The sequence below is a fragment of the Salmo trutta genome, chromosome 4, assembly GCF_901001165.1.
Source record: "Salmo trutta chromosome 4, fSalTru1.1, whole genome shotgun sequence".
NCBI lineage: Eukaryota > Metazoa > Chordata > Actinopteri > Salmoniformes > Salmonidae > Salmo > Salmo trutta.
Genome location: NC_042960.1, coordinates 9,356,366 through 9,366,291, shown reverse-complemented (window position 1 = coordinate 9,366,291; position 9,926 = coordinate 9,356,366). Strand labels below are relative to the sequence as shown.

At 54.5% G+C, this 9,926-nt stretch overlaps 1 protein-coding gene across 1 annotated transcript in view; it reads left to right on the top strand.

Annotated features, from left to right (window-relative positions):
- The window catches only part of LOC115191811 (F-box/WD repeat-containing protein 7-like), a 127,668-nt gene that overhangs the window by 49,784 nt on the left and 67,958 nt on the right, over positions 1-9,926 (top strand). The window contains exon 2 of the mRNA XM_029749745.1: positions 7,356-7,439. The gene's annotated coding sequence lies outside the window, so the exon portion shown is untranslated. The remainder of the gene's footprint in view (positions 1-7,355; positions 7,440-9,926) is intronic.

Genomic DNA, 9,926 nt, shown 5'->3' with positions numbered 1-9,926 from the left:
CTCTCGCTCTCTGTCTGTCTCTCGCTCTCTGTCTGTCTCTCGCTCTCTGTCTGTCTCTCGCTCTCTGTCTGTCTCTCGCTCGCTCTCGCTCGCTCTCTCTCGCTCTCTCTCGCTCTCTCTCGCTCTCTCTCGCTCTCTCTCGCTCTCTCGCGCTCTCTCGCGCTCTCTCTCGCTCTCTCTCGCTCTCTCGCTCTCTCGCTCTCTCGCTCTCTCGCGCTCTCGCGCTCTCTCTCGCTCTCTCGCGCTCTCTCGCGCTCTCTCGCGCTCTCTCGCGCTCTCTCGCGCTCGCTCGCGCTCGCTCGCGCTCGCTCGCGCTCTCTCTCTCGCTCGCGCTCTCTCTCGCGCTCTCTCTCTCGCGCTCTCTCGCGCTCTCTCGCTCTCGCTCTCGCGCTCTCTCTCGCACTCTCTCTCGCTCTCTCGCGCTCTCTCGCGCTCGCTGTGTCTCTCGCTCGCTCTCTCTCTCGCGCTCTCTCGCTCTCTCTCTCGCTCGCTGTGTGTCTCTCGCTCGCTCTCTCTCTCGCTGTGTGTCTCTCGCTCGCTCTCTCTCTCGCTGTGTGTCTCTCGCTCGCTCTCTCTCTCGCTGTGTCTCTCGCTCGCTCTCTCTCTCGCTGTGTGTCTCTCGCTCGCTCTCTCTCGCTGTGTGTCTCTCGCTCGCTCTCTCTCGCTGTGTGTCTCTCGCTCGCTCTCTCTCGCGTGTCTCTCGCTCGCTCTCTCTCTCGCTGTGTCTCTCGCTCGCTCTCTCTCGCTGTGTGTCTCTCGCTCGCTCTCTCTCTCGCTGTGTGTCTCTCGCTCGCTCTCTCTCTCGCTGTGTGTCTCTCGCTCTCTCTCTCGCTGTGTGTCTCTCGCTCGCTCTCTCTCGCTGTGTGTATCTCGTCGCCTCTCTCTCGCTGTGTGTCTCGCTCGCTCTCTCTGTGTGTCTCTCGCTCGCTCTCTCTCGCTGTGTGTCTCGCTCGCTCTCTCTCGCTGTGTGTCTCTCGCTCGCTCTCTCTCGCTGTGTCTCTCGCTCGCTCTCTGTCTCTCTCTCGCTCGCTCTCTCGCTGTGGTGATCTCGCTCGCTCTCTCTCGCGTGTGTCTCTCGCTCGCTCTCTCGCTGTGTGTCTCTCGCTCGCTCTCTCTCGCTGTGTGTCTCTCGCTCGCTCTCTCTCGCTGTGTGTCTCTCGCTCGCTCTCTGTCTCTCGCTCTCAGTCTCTCGCTCGCTCTCTCTCGCTCTCGCTCTCTCGCTCTCAGTCTCTCGCTCGCTCTCTCTCGCTCTCGCTCTCTGTCTCTCGCTCTCTCTCGCTCTCAGTCTCTCGCTCTCTCTCTCGCTCTCGCTCTCTCTGTCTCTCGCTCTCGCTCTCTGTCTCTCGCTCTCTGTCTCTCTCGCTCTCTGTCTCTCTCTCGCTCTCTGTCTCTCTCTCGCTCTCTGTCTCTCTCTCGCTCTCTGTCTCTCTCTCGCTCTCTGTCTCTCTCTCGCTCTCTGTCTCTCGCTCTCTGTCTCTCGCTCTCTGTCTCTCGCTCTCTGTCTCTCGCTCTCTGTCTCTCGCTCTCTGTCTCTCGCTCTCTGTCTCTCGCTCTCTGTCTCTCGCTCTCTGTCTCTGTCTCTCGCTCTCTGTCTCTCGCTCTCGTCTCTCGCTCTCTGTCTCTCGCTCTCTGTCTCTCGCTCTCTGTCTCTCGCTCTCTCTGTCTCTCGCTCTCTCTGTCTCTCGCTCTCTCTGTCTCTCGCTCTCTCTGTCTCTCGCTCTCTCTGTCTCTCGCTCTCTGTCTCTCGCTCTCTCTGTCTCTCGCTCTCTCTGTCTCTCGCTCTCTCTGTCTCTCGCTCTCTCTGTCTCTCGCTCTCTGTCTCTCGCTGTGTGTCTCTCGCTCGCTCGCTCGCGCTCTCTCGCGCTCGCGCTCTCTCTCGCTCGCGCTCTCTCGCGCTCTCTCTCTCGCTCGCGCTCTCTCTCTCGCGCTCTCTCTCTCGCTCGCGCTCTCTCTCTCGCTCGCGCTCTCTCGCTCGCGCGCTCTCTCTCGCGCTCTCTCGCTCGCGCGCTCTCTCTCGCGCGCTCTCTCTCGCGCTCTCTCTCTCGCGCTCTCTCTCTCTCGCTCTCTCGCGCTCTCGCGCTCTCTCGCGCTCGCTGTGTGTCTCTCGCTCGCTCTCTCTCTCGCGCTCTCTCGCTCTCTCTCTCGCTCGCTGTGTGTCTCTCGCTCGCTCTCTCTCTCGCTGTGTGTCTCTCGCTCGCTCTCTCTCTCGCTGTGTGTCTCTCGCTCGCTCTCTCTCTCGCTGTGTGTCTCTCGCTCGCTCTCTCTCTCGCTGTGTCTCTCGCTCGCTCTCTCTCTCGCTGTGTGTCTCTCGCTCGCTCGCTCTCTCTCTCGCTGTGTGTCGCTCGCTCGCTGTGTCTCTCGCTCGCTCTCTCTCGCTGTGTGTCTCTCGCTCGCTCTCTCTCGCTGTGTGTCTCTCGCTCGCTCTCTCTCGCTGTGTGTCTCTCGCTCGCTCTCTCTCGCTGTGTGTCTCTCGCTCGCTCTCTCTCGCTGTGTGTCTCTCGCTCGCTCTCTCTCGCTGTGTGTCTCTCGCTCGCTCTCTCTCGCTGTGTGTCTCTCGCTCGCTCTCTCTCGCTGTGTCTCTCGCTCGCTCTCTCTCGCTGTGTCTCTCGCTCGCTCTCTGTCTCTCGCTCTCTGTCTCTCGCTCTCTGTCTCTCGCTCTCTGTCTCTCGCTCTCTGTCTCTCGCTCTCTGTCTCTCGCTCTCGCTCTCTGTCTCTCTCTCTCTCGCTGTGTGTCTCGCTCTCTGTCGCTCTCTCTCGCTGTGTGTCTCGCTCTCTGTCTCTCGCTCTCTCTCGCTGTGTCTCTCTCTCTCTCTCTCGCTCTCTCTCGCTGTCTCTCTCTCTCTCTCTCTCGCTCTCTGTCTCTCTCGCTCTCTGTCTCTCGCTCTCTGTCTCTCGCTCTCTGTCTCTCGCTCTCTGTCTCTCGCTCTCTGTCTCTCGCTCTCTGTCTCTCGCTCTCTGTCTCTCTCGCTCTCTGTCTCTCGTCGCTCCTCTGTCTCTCGCTCGCTCTCTGTCTCTCGCTCGCTCTCTGTCTCCGCTCGCCTTCCTCGTCTCTCGCTCGCTCTCTGTCTCTCGCTCGCTCTCTGTCTCTCGCTCGCTCTCTGTCTCTCGCTCGCTCTCTGTCTCTCGCTCGCTCTCTGTCTCTCGCTCGCTCTCTGTCTCTCGCTCGCTCTCTGTCTCTCGCTCGCTCTCTGTCTCTCGCTCGCTCTCTGTCTCTCGCTCGCTCTCTGTCTCTCGCTCGCTCTCTGTCTCTCGCTCGCTCTCTGTCTCTCGCTCGCTCTCTGTCTCTCGCTCGCTCTCTGTCTCCGCTCGCTCTCTGTCTCGCTCGCTCTCTGTCTCTCGCTCTCGTCTCTCGCTCTCTGTCTCTCGCTCTCTGTCTCTCGCTCTCTGTCTCTCGCTCTCTGTCTCTCGCTCTCTGTCTCTCGCTCTCTGTCTCTCGCTCGCTCTCTGTCTCTCGCTCGCTCTCTGTCTCTCGCTCGCTCTCTGTCTCTCGCTCGCTCTCTGTCTCTCGCTCGCTCTCTGTCTCTCGCTCGCTCTCTGTCTCTCGCTCGCTCTCTGTCTCTCGCTCGCTCTCTGTCTCTCGCTCGCTCTCTGTCTCTCGCTCGCTCTCTGTCTCTCGCTCGCTCTCTGTCTCTCGCTCGCTCTCTGTCTCTCGCTCGCTCTCTGTCTCTCGCTCGCTCTCTGTCTCTCGCTCGCTCTCTGTCTCTCGCTCGCTCTCTGTCTCTCGCTCTCTGTCTCTCGCTCTCTGTCTCTCGCTCGCTCTCTGTCTCTCGCTCGCTCTCTGTCTCTCGCTCTCTGTCTCTCGCTCTCTGTCTCTCGCTCTCTGTCTCTCGCTCTCTGTCTCTCGCTCTCTGTCTCTCGCTCTCTGTCTCTCGCTCTCTGTCTCTCGCTGTGTGTCTCTCGCTCTCTGTCTCTCGCTGTGTGTCTCTCGCTGTGTGTCTCTCGCTCTCTCTCTCTCGCTCGCTGTGTCTCTCTCTCGCTGTGTCTCTCTCTCGCGCTGTCTCTCTCTCGCGCTGTCTCTCTCTCGCGCTGTCTCTCTCTCGCGCTGTCTCTCTCTCGCGCTGTCTCTCTCTCGCGCTGTCTGTCTCTCTCTCGCGCTGTCTGTGTCTCTCTCTCGCGCTGTCTGTGTCTCTCTCTCGCGCTGTCTGTGTCTCTCTCTCGCGCTGTCTGTGTCTCTCTCTCGCGCTGTCTGTGTCTCTCTCTCGCGCTGTCTGTGTCTCTCTCTCGCGCTGTCTGTGTCTCTCTCTCGCGCTGTCTGTGTCTCTCTCTCGCGCTGTCTGTGTCTCTCTCTCGCGCTGTCTGTGTCTCTCTCTCGCGCTGTCTGTGTCTCTCTCTCGCGCTGTCTGTGTCTCTCTCTCGCGCTGTCTGTGTCTCTCTCTCGCGCTGTCTGTGTCTCTCTCTCGCGCTGTCTGTCTCTCTCTCGCGCTGTCTGTCTCTCTCTCGCGCTGTCTGTCTCTCTCTCGCGCTGTCTGTCTCTCTCTCGCGCTGTCTGTCTCTCTCTCGCGCTGTCTGTCTCTCTCTCGCGCTGTCTGTCTCTCTCTCGCGCTGTCTGTCTCTCTCTCTCGCGCTGTCTGTCTCTCTCTCGCGCTGTCTGTCTCTCTCTCTCGCGCTGTCTGTCTCTCTCTCTCGCGCTGTCTGTCTCTCTCTCTCGCGCTGTCTGTCTCTCTCTCTCGCGCTGTCTGTCTCTCTCTCTCGCGCTGTCTGTCTCTCTCTCTCGCGCTGTCTGTCTCTCTCTCTCGCGCTGTCTGTCTCTCTCTCTCGCGCTGTCTGTCTCTCTCTCTCGCGCTGTCTGTCTCTCTCTCTCGCGCTGTCTGTCTCTCTCTCTCGCGCTGTCTGTCTCTCTCTCTCGCGCTGTCTGTCTCTCTCTCTCGCGCTGTCTGTCTCTCTCTCTCGCGCTGTCTGTCTCTCTCTCTCGCGCTGTCTGTCTCTCTCTCTCGCGCTGTCTGTCTCTCTCTCTCGCGCTGTCTGTCTCGCGCTGTCTGTCTGTCTCTGTCTGTCTCGCTGTCTGTCTGTCTCGCTGTCTGTCTGTCTCGCTGTCTGTCTCGCTGTCTCTCTCTCTCTCTGTCTCGCTGTCTGTCTGTCTCGCTGTCTGTCTCGCTGTCTCTCTCTCTCTGTCTGTCTCGCTGTCTCTCTCTCTCTGTCTGTCTCGCTGTCTCTCTCTCTCTGTCTGTCTCGCTGTCTCTCTCTCTCTGTCTGTCTCGCTGTCTCTCTCTCTCTGTCTGTCTCGCTGTCTCTCTCTCTCTGTCTCGCTGTCTCTCTCTCTCTGTCTCGCTGTCTCTCTCTCTCTGTCTCTCTCTCTCTCTGGAACCTCTCACCAGAATCTGTAAACATCTCCCAGCTGCTGTGCTGCCAAGTTACATAATGGAGCTACAAACTAACCTTGACTTCCATCTCTCGTCTCGTATAATTTCATATGCTCCTGAGAGTCATAAACCAACTGCTTTCTTGATGTAAAAAGATCTGATTGGTCAATAGACCAATTAGTGGAAAAAATATCAGAATTCGGTTGCCTGTCTAAATGCAGCCACGGTGATCTGCTGTCTCAAACATGCATCCACACTCACTCCTGTCTCAGGGTGATCCACTGTTAAGCAGCTGAATAGTCTGCCTCTGCTATTCTCAATGTCTTTCCCAGGACTCCTATCCGACTCTGTCTGGTGTTAACACCCAGTTAGCCAACAGCAAGCCCTGGCCTGTTCCCTTGGCAATGTCCATGTTCCTAGTGCTGTTGTGATGGGATAGCCTGTCATATCTAGGGGTTGTTTTCTAGGCACTGGCAGCCGCTCAGAGGTAGAAACCGACGGGAGTTGGAAGCCGATAACTGTGCCTCGTACAACTGGTCTGCCTTGCCAATAGATCCCCAGTGGCTACTCAAGTTACACGTTGACTTTTGCCCGACTTGAGCTCTGACCGCTTCCCATATCACTTTTTTGTCTGTCTCAACCCCCCCCCCTGTCAGGCCAAAGAATAGCTCTCCAAATCGGTCCATGAAGGAACTAGCTTCACCAGAGAACCAAATTAGAGTAGCCCGACCCAGCTCGCGTTCCTGTCTTCTCTTTCAGCTGGGAGGAAAGTTAAACACTTTACCATAAGGACTGGGTTAGGGGCACCAGTGGGGTTAGAGGGGCTCACAGAACCTGAGGGGATGCATCAAAGTGGCTCTCCAACAGCAGCTTCCGACGGTTAACAGCAAGGCCCTCGTCTACTCACGCTACGGGAAGACGGCTCTTCTCCCAGAGAGTTGCCTTGTTGAGCCTGTCGTCAATTTCTCCGTAGCATAACTGTTTTTATGCCCAACAACCGTCCGCCATTACTGGTTTCAGGAGGTTTTGCCTAGTTGATTATGGCAACCGAATACAGTATGAAAAGGGAACATACACGAGTGACATGACATGCACATCCCAGACTTACCAAACCCGGTTGCTGGGTAACCATATACTGCAGATAAGACAAGGGAAGACCTGCACACTGTTTAGCCTAATGCTGCTCTCCTTTGCGTTCCTGCTGCACAATGTTACCTAGCCTGTAGGGCCTAGGCCCTAAGTGTGCAGCTGCCCCTTGTGAATGAATGGCTGATTTACTAAATGTTAATGAGCCACCACCAGCGGGTAAATCAATCTGCCTCACAGGTGCAGGGGTGACGCCCTGTTGCATGTTGACACCGGTATAGTCAGTATTCATCCGGTCTGTTCCTGCCTGGGTTTTTGACTTATAGTCTACCTGTTGTTTTTTTTTTTATTCTGTAGCTTTCTCCCCCCCACACCTTCGGTGTCAGAAAGATCAAGTAAAACACCCTGGGTCTCTTCCTCGATGGGGAATAGGGTGCCGTTTCCGACGCAGCCCTGTTACTTTGTATAGCTACTGTAGAAGCACAGTAGTGATATTATTAGGGTGTAGTCGGGTCATGTTATGTAGTCGAGCTGTAAGGCCTCACCTTCACATGGGAATGTTCACCTATACGTCCTAGATCCTAGATCCTAGCCCGTTTCCTGCTACACACAACTCTGTTTCTTTGCATAGCTCTCTGTCTGTATCTCTATGTAAGTCCCCAGTGTGTGACTTCATCTCTGTCTTAAGGCGTCTTTGTGCATTTGTTTCCTTAGTGTTATCGCCCTGTGTGAGTCTATGTTGTGACTAACTGGGCCGTCTGTGGGAGAGTAGAGGTGTGCTCTATCTGTTCTGGGGGTCTGGGTTTCAGGGGGTTAAACTGTGAGATACCAGGATGAGACCAAAGCACATGGAACTGAGATACCCCTAGAGCCCCCCCTCCCCAGACGGCCCTGTGCCATGTTGACTCTGTGATGACCTCTGAGATTGCTTAACACATGATGCACTGACATCCCCTTCTCTCTCCTCAGCCTCCGCTGACAGCCCTAACAGAGAGGGGCCAGGCCGGGAGAGGAGAGGAGAGCAACCCCCAGTGTGGCCTGACCGAGAGAATCGTGAGTAACCGCTTCACTTCCACTCCCTGGGGATGGGGGAGGGGGGGGGGTGTGGTGGATTTTTCCATGATCACCAGCTGCATACCTTGATGCACAGCACAGATGTTAAGTGTGTATGTGCACTGTGTGGGGCTGACAAGCAGAATCCTAACTGCTTCACTTACGCTGGGTATGAGGGGGGGGGGCGTGTTTCTTTTGGGTTGAGGCTACAGGAAACCAGACAGATATTTAATAGCTAGCTAATTAGACTCCTTTCTTTCTCCTTCATTGACTTCTCGGTGGAGGCTTAATGCTCAATTAAGCTTTCCCCCTTTTTTAGGCTGTGATTTATCCCTCTCTCTCCTTCTGTCTTTTCAGTATCTTAGTGTTCATGACCGTCTTTCCACTGTGTGGCCGTTTTACCACGACTTCATTCGGCTTTCAACTGTGAGCCCACTCGACAGCGCCTCGTGATTTACCTCCTGCCCCTTTCTCCTCCAGTACAGAGAGATCCTGATGCGTTATTACAACCCCTTTATGTTAGAGGACCGCTTCTGTTATGCTTAGTCTCTAGTTGAGAGAATCAAATCAACACTAATCTATACCTTTGTTCTCATAACTTCCATATAGGGATATCAAACAATATTTAACCTAATATGATGAGTCACTCCAACATTTGACTGCTTTTCACATTGCGACATATCCCCAGGAACAGTTAACCTATACGCTATACTGAAAGCTAACACCAAAAGGCTAGCCTAGCCTGTAACATCAAAATGAGCCTACCACGTTTGAACGTTAGTTGTGAGAGTTGGGTCCTGCTCTTAGACCTGCTCTGACATTGACTTTACAGTGATACTTCGAGATTTTGGCAATACTTCCCCAGGGAGGGTCTGATGAACTCCTGGATACCATTTTTATGTCTTTGCGAGCAGCTTGAAGGAAGTTGCTAACTAGCGTCAGTGCAATGACTGGAAGTCTATGGGTATCTGCTAGCTAGCAGTCTTAGATTTAAGTATTAAATAGACTTCCGGTCATTGTGCTAACGCTAGTTAGCAATTGCGCTACTTAGCAACTTCCTTCAAACCGCTCGCAGAGACATAAATGTTAACCACGAGTTCATCCGACTCTGAGAAAGTAGATAAAGGGCCTCATAGCCAAAATCCCGAAGGATCCCTTTGACTACCAGAGTAAGCAGCTCATTGTATAACAGCATCCCCTGGCAGGCTCCCCCTGAACCATTTGGAGAGGTGTTTATTGTACCAGATCTCTCCTCAGGAAGCGCTAGCCGTGTGTCGTTCCTCCGGAATGAAAGGGAAGGGAACAATGTCGAAAGAGGGAGAGAAATGATACGCAGGGAGTGAGCGGGCGGGAGGGAGGGTGAGATGGAGAGGGTTAGAGGGGATGAACAGGGGAGTGAGTGAGAGATCCACCCTCCCAGCCCTTCTCATTGTTCTCAGTGATAGAGGCAGGAAGCCTCACATTCACACTTCTGCGTCAGGGGAGTTGTTTTTACAACTACCTATGAAGAAACAGGACGTTTATTAACTTTGAAGCGTCGGTGTTGCTCAGGCTCATCTGTGGGCAAATAGGGAGGGAACCTCGAGGGGATGAGATGATCACTAATGAGGAGTGGTGTGTGTGGTGTGTGTGTGTGTGTGTGTGTGTGTGTCCGTCCCACTGTTGGGGCAAAGGCGCACAGAAGCAATGCCTTTCCTATGCACATGCATGCACAATTGTTTTGGTGGTAACTTGAATTAATTTGAAGTAGGCATTCACCATCTTTGTTTCCCGACGTGTATTCCCCAGTTTGAAGATGGATTCTCATATCGGCCTCTCCCCAGCCACTTAAGATTAATGAAAGAGCAAATATGTGAATTCATGCAGAATGGGTTCACCTTTTAGTATGCGTGTATCTCTCCACTGTATGTGTGTGTGTGTGCTGTTGGGAACTCTCCCTCCTTACAGACAAAAGTGCAGCCAGCCTGGACCCTGAATAATTCATCGCTGGCACGCTTTTGTAAATGAAAGGTAAAGCGATTGGATAGCATACAGAGAGCCTCATACCGGGGTGCTCTCTGCTAACTGTTGAATATTTAAAGGGATGGTCTTGACTGCTAACCACAGCCAGTCAGTCACCTCTTTAGGTTATATTAACTTCTAAAACTACAATTCTGAGGCTCTCTGACGGTTTTCTAATGTGACATCACACCTGGGGGTGTTAATAATGGGTAGGTTTGGATTGGAATCCTGAGGGAGCACCGCCTTCATCCTTCCAATGCAGTTTCCTCAGGATGCTAGATGGATGTCACCTCAACCCAAGCTGAGGTTGATATGTCTGGGCTCACTGCTGAGAAACTGAGTCGAAGCAGGTGAGGTGAGTTAGAGGTGCACACTTTTTTAAAGAACAGTAGTAGTATGCTATGTTCGGGTGCAAGTTGGGTTGTTTGAGTAACATGCTGAGTACACTGGCTACGTGTCGTTGATTTTGTCCGTCCACACCAGAGG